The sequence below is a fragment of the Tamandua tetradactyla genome, chromosome 14, assembly GCF_023851605.1.
Source record: "Tamandua tetradactyla isolate mTamTet1 chromosome 14, mTamTet1.pri, whole genome shotgun sequence".
Taxonomy (NCBI): Eukaryota; Metazoa; Chordata; class Mammalia; order Pilosa; family Myrmecophagidae; genus Tamandua; species Tamandua tetradactyla.
In genome coordinates this window covers 91,384,683-91,396,328 of record NC_135340.1, presented here as the reverse complement: position 1 = coordinate 91,396,328, position 11,646 = coordinate 91,384,683, and the positions used below count along the sequence as shown (strand labels likewise).

The 11,646-nt window shown below is 49.0% G+C and overlaps 1 pseudogene; it reads left to right on the top strand.

Moving 5' to 3' along the window:
• The first annotated feature begins 372 nt into the window (after window positions 1-372).
• On the top strand, window positions 373-10,475 carry LOC143655512 (60 kDa heat shock protein, mitochondrial-like; annotated as a pseudogene).
• The last annotated feature ends 1,171 nt before the right edge of the window (window positions 10,476-11,646 follow it).

The following is an 11,646-nucleotide window of genomic DNA, read 5'->3' as shown; positions in this document are numbered from 1 at the left end:
TCTACTTAATGCATAAGAATAACCTCCAGGATAACCTCTCGACTCTGTTCGGAATCTCTCAGCCATTGACACTTTGTCTCATTTCACTCTTCCCCCTTTTGGTCTAGAAGGTTTTCTAAGTCCCTTGATGCTGAGTCTCAGCTCATTCTAGGATTTCTGTCCCACGTTGCCAGGAAGGTCCACACCCCTGGGAGTCATGTCCCACGTAGACAGGGGGAGGGTGGTGAGTTTGCTTGTTGTGTTGGCTGGAGAGAGAGAGGCCAATGGATCTTAATGGAACAGAGGATAAATAATTCATTGATATTGTTTCACATTCCACATGGCAACCAACTTTTAAGAACCAGCTAATCCCTCCCTCACCTTATTGCCTGCATGCCTGGCCACTGCCCACCAAAACTGCTTCAATTATTCTCAGTCCTTTGCCAGGTGAGGCCAGTGTCCAGGGCATTGGCTCTTCATCTCACTTGGGCTTTTGCCAAAGATGTAAAATTCAGTCTTGATGCCTGAGCCTTTAAACTTCAAGCTGTAGACCTTTAAGCCGATGCAGTAGCCTTTACGATGAGGCCAAAGGGAAAAACGGTGATTATTGAACAGAGTTGGGAAAATCCCGGAGTAACAAAACATGGTGTGACCGTTGCAAAGTCAGTTGACTTGAAAGATAAGTATAAAAATGTTGACGATGGGCAGGCCACAGTGGCTCAGCAGGCAGAGTTCTCGCCTGCCATGCTGCAGACCCGGGTTTGATTCCCAGTGCCTGCCCATGCAAAAAAAAAAAAAAGAGGTTGACACTCAACTTGTTCAGAATGTTGCCAATAACACAAATGAAGTGACTGAGGGTGGCACCACCACTGCTAATGTAATGGCACGCTCCATTGCCGAGGAAGGCTTTGAGAAAAACAGCAAAGCTGCAGAGACAGTGGAAATCAGGAGAAATGTGATGTTAGCTGTTGATACTGTAATTGCTGAACGTAAGAAGCAATCTAAAGCTGTCACAATCCCAGAAGAAGTTGCTCAAGTTGCTACAATTTCTGCAAACGGAGACAGAAAAACTGACTCTGATGCAATGAAAAAGATTGGATGAAAGGTGTCATGACAGTAAAGGATGGAAAAACATTGAGTGATGAATTAGAAATTATTGAAGGTATGAAGTTTAATCGGGGTTCTCTTTCTCCACATTTTATTAATACATCGAAAGGTCAGAAATGTGAATTCCAGGATGCCTATATGCTATTGAGTGAAAAGATTTCTAGCGTCTGATCCATTGGACCTGCTCCTGAAATTGCCAACAAAAGCCCTTGGTCATAATTTCTGAAGTTGTTGATGGATAAGCTCTAAGTACACTTGTTCTGAGTAGGCTGAGAGTTGGTCTTTATGTTCCAGCAAAGCTACGGGTTCTGTCGACAATAGACAGAACCAGCTCAATGACCTGGCTGTGGCCACTGGTGGTGCAGCGTTTGAAGAAGAGGGGTTGACTCTGAACCTTGAGGACATTCAGCCTCATGATTTGGAAAAGTTGGAGGGGTCATTGTGACCAAGGACGATGGCATGCTCCTGAAGGAAGAGGGGGCAAGACTCAAATTGGAAAATGTATTGAAGAAATCATTGAGCAAGCCAACACAACAAGCAAACTCACCGCCCTCCCCCTGTCTAGGTGGGACATGACTCCCAGGGGTGTGGACCTTCCTGGCAACGTGGGACAGAAATCTTAGAATGAGCTGAGACTCAGCATCAAGGGATTGAGAAAAACTCTAGAATGAGCTGAGACCCAGCATCAAGGGATTGAGAAGAGCTTCTCAACCAAAAAGGGGAAGAGTGAAATGAGACCAAGTGTCAATGGCTGAGAGATTCCGAACAGAGCCGAGAGGTTATCCTGGAGGTTATTCTTACGCATTAAGTAGATATCACCTTGTTATCCAAGATGTAATGGAGAGGCTGGAGGGAACTGCCTGAAAATGTAGAGCTGTGTTCCAGTAGCCATGTTCTTGATGATGATTGTATAATGATATAGCTTTCACAATGTGACTGTGTGATTGTGAAAACCCTGTGTCTGATGCTTCTTTTATCTACCTTGTCAACAGATGAGTAGAACATATGGAATAAAAATAAATAATAGGGGGAACAAATGTTAAAAAAAGAAATCTTTGAGCAGTTAGATGTCACAACTAGTGACCATGGGAAGGAAAAACTAAATGAAGGTCTAGCAAAACTTTCAGATGGAGTAGCTGTGTGGAAGGTTGGTGGAACAAGCGATGTGGAAGTGAATGGAAAGAAAGGCAGGGTTGCAGATGCACTCAGTGCTACAGGAGTGGTGCTGCGAGAAGAAGGCTGTGCTCTGGGAGGTGGTTGTCCTCTGCTCCGGTGCATTCCAGCCTGGGACACACTACCTCCAAATAACGAAGATCCATCGTTGGCACAGAAATTACTAAAGGGAAACTCAAAATTCCTGCTATGAGCATTGCTAAGAATGCACGCACTGAAGGACCATTGATGGTTGAGAAAACTATGATGCTCTGCTTGGAGATTTGGTGAATATGGTGGAAAAAGGAATCATTGATCCAGCTAAGGTTGTAAGGGCTGCTTCGCTGGACGCTGCTGGGTGGCCTCTTTGTTAACCACAGCAGAGGTTGTAGTCATAGAAATTCCTAAAGAAGAGAAGGACCCTGCAGTGGGTGGAGTGTGCGGTGGTGTGGGAGGGTGTATTAGAGCATTCCTAGAAGAGTGCTTTACCATAATTAATGAACTGTGACGGGAAGCTCTAGAAGGTGTTTCTCATCAGTATCTTAAGAAGGAATTTGAAGAAACAATTAAAGAAAAGCCTGGCTGATGTAAGAAATCACTACAACCATCGGTTACTCGTTTCAGTTGACAATATATAATGGCTTTACTGTGTCATTGTCCATGCCTACAGACAATTTATTTTGAATTTTTGAATAAAAAAGGTATTTGTACATTCCTGATACCGGTGTTTGACTTTTGACTTAAATTACTGAGGCATTTTTTACTGATTCTGTTAAAAACAGGATTTTAGTGCTTACCATCACTAGATGAGAAGTTAAGAACAACCTTTCTGTGGAGAGTAAGAATAATTATGTGTAAAGTAGAGATATATCCAATTATGTAAAAAGCATTTGTATAGTAAAAATTTGTTTGAAGTTAAAAAAGAAGAACTTTACAATGCATCTAGTTTGGGTGTCGTATTTAAGAAGAAAATCCACAATTATCTGGAGAGATTATTAAAATATTCCTTTCTTTTCCAGCTACAACTCTTCATAAGGTCAGCATTTCCTCATATATTTTAACCAAAAAACACATTACAACAGACTGAAGGCGGACGAAATCATATAAAAGTCCAGCTGTTTACTATTAAGGCAGACGTCAAAGAGATTTGCAAAAGTGTAAAAATGATGCCACATTTTTTAAAAAATATATTTTAATTGTAAAAACTTAACAAACATACATTCTTGACATATAAACATTCCATACATGGTATACAATCAATGGCTCACAATATCATCACATAGTTGTGTGTCATCACCATGATCGTTTTTTTGAACATTTGCATTACTCCAGAAAAAGAAATGAAAAAGAAAAAACTCATACATACCATACCCCTTACCCCTCCGTCTCATTGACCACTAGTATTTCCATCTACTCAATTAATTTTAATCTTTGTGCCCCCTATTATTTGTTTATTTTTATCCATATTTTTTTACTCATCTGTCCATACCCTAGATAAAAGGAGCATCAGACACAAGGTTTTCACAATCACACAGTCACATTGCAGAAGCTGTATCATTATACAACCATCTTCAAGAAATGTGGCTACTGGAACACAGCTCTACGGTTTCAGGTACTTCCCTCCAGGCTCTCTAACACACCTTAAACTAAAATAATGCATAATACCTTCCAGGATAACCTCTCGACTCTGTTTGAAATCTCTCAGCCTCTGAAACTTTATTTTGTCTCATTTCTCTCTCCCTCCTTTTGGTCGAGAAGGCTTTCTCAATCCCTTGATGCCGTGTCCCGGCTCATTTCAGGATTTCTGTCCCACGTTGCCAGGAAGGTTTACACCCCTGGGAATCATGTCCCACGTAGAGGGAGGGCAGTGAGTTCACCGTGCTGTATCGACGATGCCACTCTTTGGACTAAACTTTTTTATTGAGCAAAATATGGCTATTCTACATAAAAACATGTTTTTGTACTAATATGTAATGGGTTTATTGTTGTTTTTAAAATAAGTTGACAAATATTTGTAAACATTTTCTCAGGTTTAGTTTCCAAAATATAAATACCTACAGGTAAAACTCACTAAAACTAAAACTGTTTGGAATCCTTCATAATTTTCAAGAGTGCCAACGGGGTCCTGAGACCAAAAGTTTGAGGGCTGCTGGTCTAGGGGAAACTTCAGGGTTCCCAAGTCGGGTTCAGAAGCCTCCTGACCCAGATAACTGAGGTGGTGGGGACGGGTGCATAGGAGCAGCCCTTTTCTGGCACAAATGTGCCACAGACAGGGTGCTGGGCATCTGGCCTCTGGGTGGGGGTGAGTTGAGAGGCCCAGGGTCTCCAAGCTAATGGCAGTCCACCCTTGGGGAGGGCCAGGCGGCCCCCAGGAGAGCAGCTGTGCGGGGAGGGCATGCTCCAGCCAGGTCCATTCCTGCTGCGATGCTGAGGCCCCCCCATTCCACTCACAAGGCCTGGGGCAGCCCCAGCTCTGGCAGGTCCACGCACCAGGCAGGTGTCATCCCATCCCTCCAGCCTCTTGCTGGAGCTCACAGTGAGAAGAAATCAGGGGCCACGCGTGGCTAATGTGCCGCCCATCTCCCCCTCCTATTCCGGGGTCACTGCTAGGTCACCGCCTCCTCTTCCCAGTCTCTGGCCAAGTCCTGGCAAAGGCCCCTCTTCCCTCGGGCTGCCTCCCTGAGTCCCCAGGGAGTCCCCAGCCCCAGAACACTCATGTCCCCAGGGCAGTTCTGGGGGAGGGGCTGGAGGCGGGAGGGGAAGCTCTGAGGGCAGGATCCAGGCGCAGTGGAGGCTGCTGCCCCAAGAGATGGCCCTGACTCTGGGACTTGGGCTACAGTGTTGCAGCCATGAAGGGGGGTGGGGGGCCCTCAGTGTCAGCTTGAGGCCGAGCAGCACTTTCTGGGGTCATTCTCCCCAACTCCTGATTCAGGCCCCTGGTGTTCCCTACTGTGGTAAGAGCAGGGGGGCAACCCTGCTGGAGCATGGGTGCTTTCCGGGGAGCCGTGGGAGTTGAGGCTCAATAGCTGCACTTGGGGGTTCCTTCCAGCTTCTGGGTCCACGAATCCAGCCAGGTCCCCAGTGCATGCCCCCCACCGACGGCTGCGGAGAGATTAGCGAGTGAGCATGCTCAGCGAGCCGGGTAGAGGCGGCCCCACGCTGGGGAATGGCACCGGGACTGCAGGTTGTGAGACTGGAATCCTGCTCCAGCCTCGGATGCGTGGATCCTGCTGTGCAACCTCTAACAGGTTAGTTCCAGTCTCTGAGTCTCGATACTGGACTCGGAAAAAAGAACAAACAAAAAACATAAGAGGTGCATATGAGAGAGTAATAATAAGTGTAATTATTATGCAACTTCAAAATTTCGAAACATTACTTTGGATTCATAATTTTACACAATACCATAAATATCGATATTTTATTAATGGGGAAAAAAATGGATTGGATGGTCCCTAAGGACTGAATTCTGTGTCTTTTGGGGTCTGGACGGAGCACAGTTTGGTACCCAGCGCCCAGCATCTAGAGCTAGGGAAGGTGTCGGCCACCTACTGAGTGAGCCCCCCACCCCTACCCTCCAGACTGCCATCCTCGCGGAGGTGGGGGCCCACCTGAGCTCCCAGGGGGACGGAGGTGGCGGGACAGGAGAAGTGGTTCTCAGCAGAGTCATAGAATTTACGGGAGCCCAATCTTTGAGTTCACTGGATCCCGGCAGGAGCTGTGGCCATAGGAGACCCCTTTCTATGGAGACTTGGGGGTCGAGACCACCTCTGAGCTTGCCTCTCGGGGGTCTGTAAAAAGAAAAAGACAAATACTGAGGTCCAACAGGTGGGGTCGCGGGCTGAACTCTGAACGAGTCAGCAGATAAATACAGGGTGTCTGGGGCACCCCGAGTTCTCCAGATTCTTAAAACGGACCCTCACTCATTGCTGCTCACCCAAAGCCACACTTAGCCAGGGCGTGGGCTGCTCCAGGGAGAAAATGAGCGTAATTGAAATTAACTGGGCTCCGGCCATTTTTTCCTCCTCCTAATCACCGGGAAATCTGCTCCCGGCCGGGCAGGAGAGCCCGAAGGCCAGTACCCCGGGGAGCCCAGGGCTCAATTAAGCGGCGGCAAATTGGATTTCTGGCCGCGAGGCCACAGGGTTGGGGTTAGCATTGAGCCATGAGCTGCCAGGCAGTATTAGGCTGAGGGCTGTCCAGATGGGCCCGGGGCTAATTCAATCCAGCTTCCCAGAAATGAGCCTGGCAGGCCGGGGCGGTGAGATGAGCGGTGACTCAGGCTGGGAGGGCAGAGCCTGGCTCCTGGTGGCCCTCCCGTGGAGTCTTGTGCCTGGCGTCTGGCCTCACCTGTGCCTGGCATCTGACTTCACCTGTGCCTGGCGTCCGGCCTCACCTGTGCCTGATGTCTGGCCTCACCTGTGCCTGGCATTCGGCCTCACCTGTGCCTGGCGTCCGGCCTCACCTGTGCCTGATGTCCGGCCTCACCTGTGCCTGGCGTCCGGCCTCACCTGTGCCTGGAGTCTGGCCTCACCTGGCCAGGTGCTGACAGCTGTGACAGCCCATGATGGGCAGCAGGTTAATGCCAGGGAACCAGCCAGCGATGGGGGGCACCCAGCATCCAGGGCTCAGGTCCCCACCCAGCTGTCAGCTTGCCCTGGGAGGGATGTGGGGCGGCTCTCCCCTTCTGTTTGTCCTCACAGACTATGACAACCCGAGCAACAAGCAAGTTAGTGCTGAAGAGAGTGAGAGACAAGGGAGGCCGGGAGAGAGACTGAAGCCAAAATTTCGCTGCAGAGCAGTATCTACCCAAAACGAGCGTTCTGAGGAGTAAAGGGCGGTGGGAGTGAAGACAGTAAAAAGGCAGAGAGAGAGAGAGGCTGAGACAGACATACAGACAAGGAGAAAATGCATTGAGAGAGAACCCATGAGAGGTAGACACAGGGAGACAGACAGACAGAGAGACAGTCAGCCAGGCGGAAGCAGGTCAGAAAGTCCCGGGAAGGACTGGGCTAGATGGGCGTGGGGAAACTGGAGGAAGGCTGAGTGGGGTTCAGCCAGAGCCCAGTGGGGGGTCGGAAAGTTGCCTGTGTTCTTGGGGAGCAGATAGAGGAGAGATCTTAGCTCACAGGACGGTAGACCAGGTGTCTTTCCCTTTATGTCAGAATTGTATCCCCCATTATCACTGGCAACATCGGTGCATTGTTCAAGAGATTTTTTTTTTAAATAAGAAGAGTTCCTCATTTGGGCTTAAAACCCAGTTCCCAAATGGTCAGAGGAGACCCTTTATCTCCTCATTCTTAGAAAAGAGAGAAAGGTGGGTTTCTCTCCCTTCTCCTTGATTGCTTTCTCCAACCGAGGCATTCCAGGTGTGAGATTCCTAGGCAGCCGGAGCCCAGCTGCTCCCTCGGAACTCCCCATCCTGGCCCAGGTTCTGGGGGTGGGGACAGCCCCCCTCTGGCCTCAGCTCCTCACCCTGCCAGCCCTGGGGCAACTGCTCTGCCTCTTACCTTTTTTCTCTGTTGGCCTCAGGGAAGCCTAGCGTTGAGCTCTATACCCACGTGTTCCCAGCGGCAAGCTTCTTTCTGACCCTCATCTCTTCTCTATCTTGGAGACAGTAACTCCCATTGCAAAGGGCTGGGTGACATTTAAACAAGTTAACATCTAGCAGACTCTTATCGTGGTGCTTGGTACTTAGTAAGCCCTCAGTAAATGCTCCCTGTTAGTGTTGCTGATACTGTTATTATTATTATTATCATTATTAGGAATAACAATACAATAAGGTAGAACTGTGTGAAGCCGGCCGGCACCAGCAGCCCTGCGCCTGCTCACCGGGGGCAGGCCCCAGGGTGCCTTGCAGGTGCTGGACCCTCTGCCAGGGACCTCCTCTGGGCAGCACAGGCTTCCAGCTGAGCCCTTCCTTCCCAGGCCGTGCCTAGAACTCTGAAGGGGGCGTAGCAGCCCCTCCTCTTTGGCTGTTGTAGTCTGTTAGGGGGGTCCCGGAGCAGGGTTGCTGTCTCTCGAGTTTCTGCAGACAGCTCAGAGCCCTCCAGTGTCCTCAGGACTCGGCCACATTGGGGGGCAGAACTGGGTGCCGGGCCCAGGCTAGGCTGGGCTCCAATGTCCACCTCCTGGTCTCCCTGGTTCCTGTCCAGCTGTCCTGGACAGCTGAGTCCAGGTCAAGACCCTCCCCACACACAGACGCAGAGTGCCAACAGGGTTGGCAATTTGGGGTTGGGATGGGGAGCAGCCCAGCCACCTCTCCAGGGCCGAGTGTTGTTTGCTAAGGAATCCCTTGGCCAGGACAGGTGACCCATCAGCCACACCTTGGGGAAACAGAGGAGAGGTGGCAGCTCAGGACTGGTCCTGAATCGATGCTATAGGGGGTGGGGGGCTCATGCATGGGGGTCCCCTGGGTGCCAGGCACCAAAGAGGTGCCCACTTCCCCGAGTCAGCCTCGGATAAATCATTTGCCCTCTCTGGGTCTCAGACACTGTGCTGGTTTGAAATAATGTATGTCCCCTAGAAAAGCCATGTTTTAACCCTAATCTCATTCTGTAAAGGCAGTCGTTTCTCCTAATCCCTATTCAGTACTGTATGCTGGAAACTTTAATTAGATCATCTCCCTGGAGATGTGACTCAATCAAGAGCAGTTGTTAACCAACAGAGGATAGGCTAAGCCTACTTAAAATTAGGCCTAAGAGTCACCCCAAGAGAGCCTCTTTTGTTCCTCAGATGAGGCCTCTCTCTTCAGCCAACACAACAAGCAAACTCACTGCCCTCCCCCTCTTCATGGGACATGACTCCCAGGGGTGTGGATCTCCCTAGCAGCATGGGACAGAAATCCCAGAATGAGCTGAGATTCAGCATCAAGGGATTGAGAAAACCTTCTTGACCAAAAGGGGGAAGAGAGAAATGAGACAAAATAAAGTGTCAATGGCTGAAAGATTCCAGAGTTGAGAGGTTATCCTGGAGGTTATTCTTAAGCATTAAATAGATATCACCTTTTTAATTAAGGTGTAATGGAGAGGCTGGAGGGGAGTGCCTGAAAATGTAGAGCTGTGTTCCAGTAGCCATGTTTCTTGTCGATAATTGAATAATGATATAGCTTTCACAATGTGACTGTGTGATTGTGAAAACCTTGTGTCTGATGCTTCTTTTATTGAGCTTATCAACAGATGAGTAAAACACAGAAAATAAAAATAAATAATAGTGGGAACAAATGTTAAAATAAATTTAGTAGATTGACATGCTAGTGATCAATGAGAGGGAGGGGTAAGGGGTATTGTATGTATGGATTTTTTTCTGTTGTCTTTTTATTTCTTTTTCCGAATTGATGCAAATGTTCTAAGAAATGATCATGATGATGAATATGCAACTATGTGATGATATTGTGAATTACGGATTATATATGTAGAACGGAAGAAAAATTACTAATGACAGAATTGCAGACTAATTAATATGCAGACTAATTAATAAAAATCTCTGGGGGTGAGAAAAAAAAAGTGGTTGTTAAACTGGATTAGGTGGACACGAGAGGTGGGTGTTGATTAGTTTACTGGAATCCCGTAAAGGAGGAAGCGTTTTGGAGAAAGCAGGAGATTCAGAGACAGCAGAGAAGAACGACAGAACCACGAGAAAGGCACGACAGAGAACGCTGCAGAACCACAAAACAGAGTCCACCAGCCTGCGACTTTTGGAGATGAAGAAGGAAAACGTTTCCTGGGGAGCTGGAGAGAAAGCTAGCAGATGACACCGTGCTCACCATGTGTCCTTCCAGCCCGGAGAGAAACACTGACTGGGTTCACCATGTGCCTTCTCACTTGAGAGAGACCCTGAACTTCATCGGCCTTTTGAAACAAGGTATCTTTCCCTGGATGCCTTAGTTTGGACATTTCTATAGACTTGCTTTAATTGGGATATTTCTACAGCCTAAAAACTGTTAACTTGCAACTTATTAAATTCCCCTTTTAAAAAGCCAGTCCATAAAAAAATAAAATTAAAAAGCCATTCCTTTTTCTGGGATATTGCATTCTGGCAGCTAGCAAACCAAAACAGTTGTCAAAGCCCACCTACCCCTTACTTGAGTCTCAGGGACAAAACACCCCCCCTGTGGTCAATTCCTCTCCAGCCAGACCTTGGCAGAGCCCATAACGGCCTCCGGGGAAATGCAGGTGCCCAACTTCCTGCCCCTGTCCACCCAGGACTTTGGGGTCCAGACCTCTGGAGCCAATGGCTAACTGGAAGAATAAAACCTCTCACCCTGTTTCCCCCTGCCCCTTGATGGAGTCTGCAGAGAGAGTTTCCATGGCATCCTTCCCCAGGTAATTCAGAGCTGCCCAGTGCCAGCTAAGGGAGCAGTCATTAGGTAGCACGTGCCTGGCAACAGGACACTGTATGGGTCCCGGCAGGTCTGAGGGGCCCACTGAGGAGTCTGTGTCCAGGGTTGCTGCATGCTGCCCAGTAGCATGGTGGAGAAACGGGCAGGGTCGGCTGGGTAGGCTCTGTGGGGCTGGCTGCCCAGGAGCAGGTGGCCCACCCCAGAATATGCATGGAAGGGGGGTGGTGGGGACGGCTGCTTCAGTTACACCGAGGACAATCCTGTGAACCTGGAGTCCAGCCTCCTCCAAATACAGGTGGGGAAACTGAGGCCCAGAGAGGGGAGGCGACTAGATCAAGGTCACACTGTGATTGGGAGCTAAGCCAAGATGGGAATGCAGGCTTCCAGGTTCCAGGCAGTCATCCCCAGCAGGTGTGTGCATGGAGAGGCTTTGCACCCCGTGGGCAAGTCCAGAGAATTTGGACCTAAAAGGCTGCCCTTAAGAGCTCAGCGCATGAGGGGGAAAAATCGTCTGAGAGTTGGAGGCCTGCAGTTCAGATTCCAGGCTCTCAGAGGATGGGTGGGGGGAGAGGTGCAGTGGGGGGAGTCACTGCACAGCAGGGCCAGGGATGGCTCCTGGAGGACTGTGCCTTGATGGATTACAAGCTCGGTTCTCTCATGGTGCCCTTTATTTCTGGCCCTTGGGGACAATTCTGGGCTCTTGCCACACCTCAACCACACATCCAGGACTGGCCTGAAATGCCCACCTATCAGAGAGCTCCAAGGAGGAGAAACTGGTTGCCTGGCTTGCAGCCACTCACCCTGGGGGCTCTGGAAGTGATTGGGGCTGGGGGTGTGGCCTCTGCCTGCCCTGGAGCCCTCTCCCCAGCCGTGAGCACCCAGTGGGCCTTCAGGACAGCTGTCTCACTGGGTGCAGAAATGATTTTAGAAACTGTGGGGAATTCAGTGAGGGGGCTAAAAAAAGCTCTTTCCCTGCCCCCCCCAAAAGACTTGCTATTTAAATGAGATAAGGTGGTAAATTTATGGGAAATCATCTGATATTAAAACCTCTACAGAAAGCAGGTAAATGC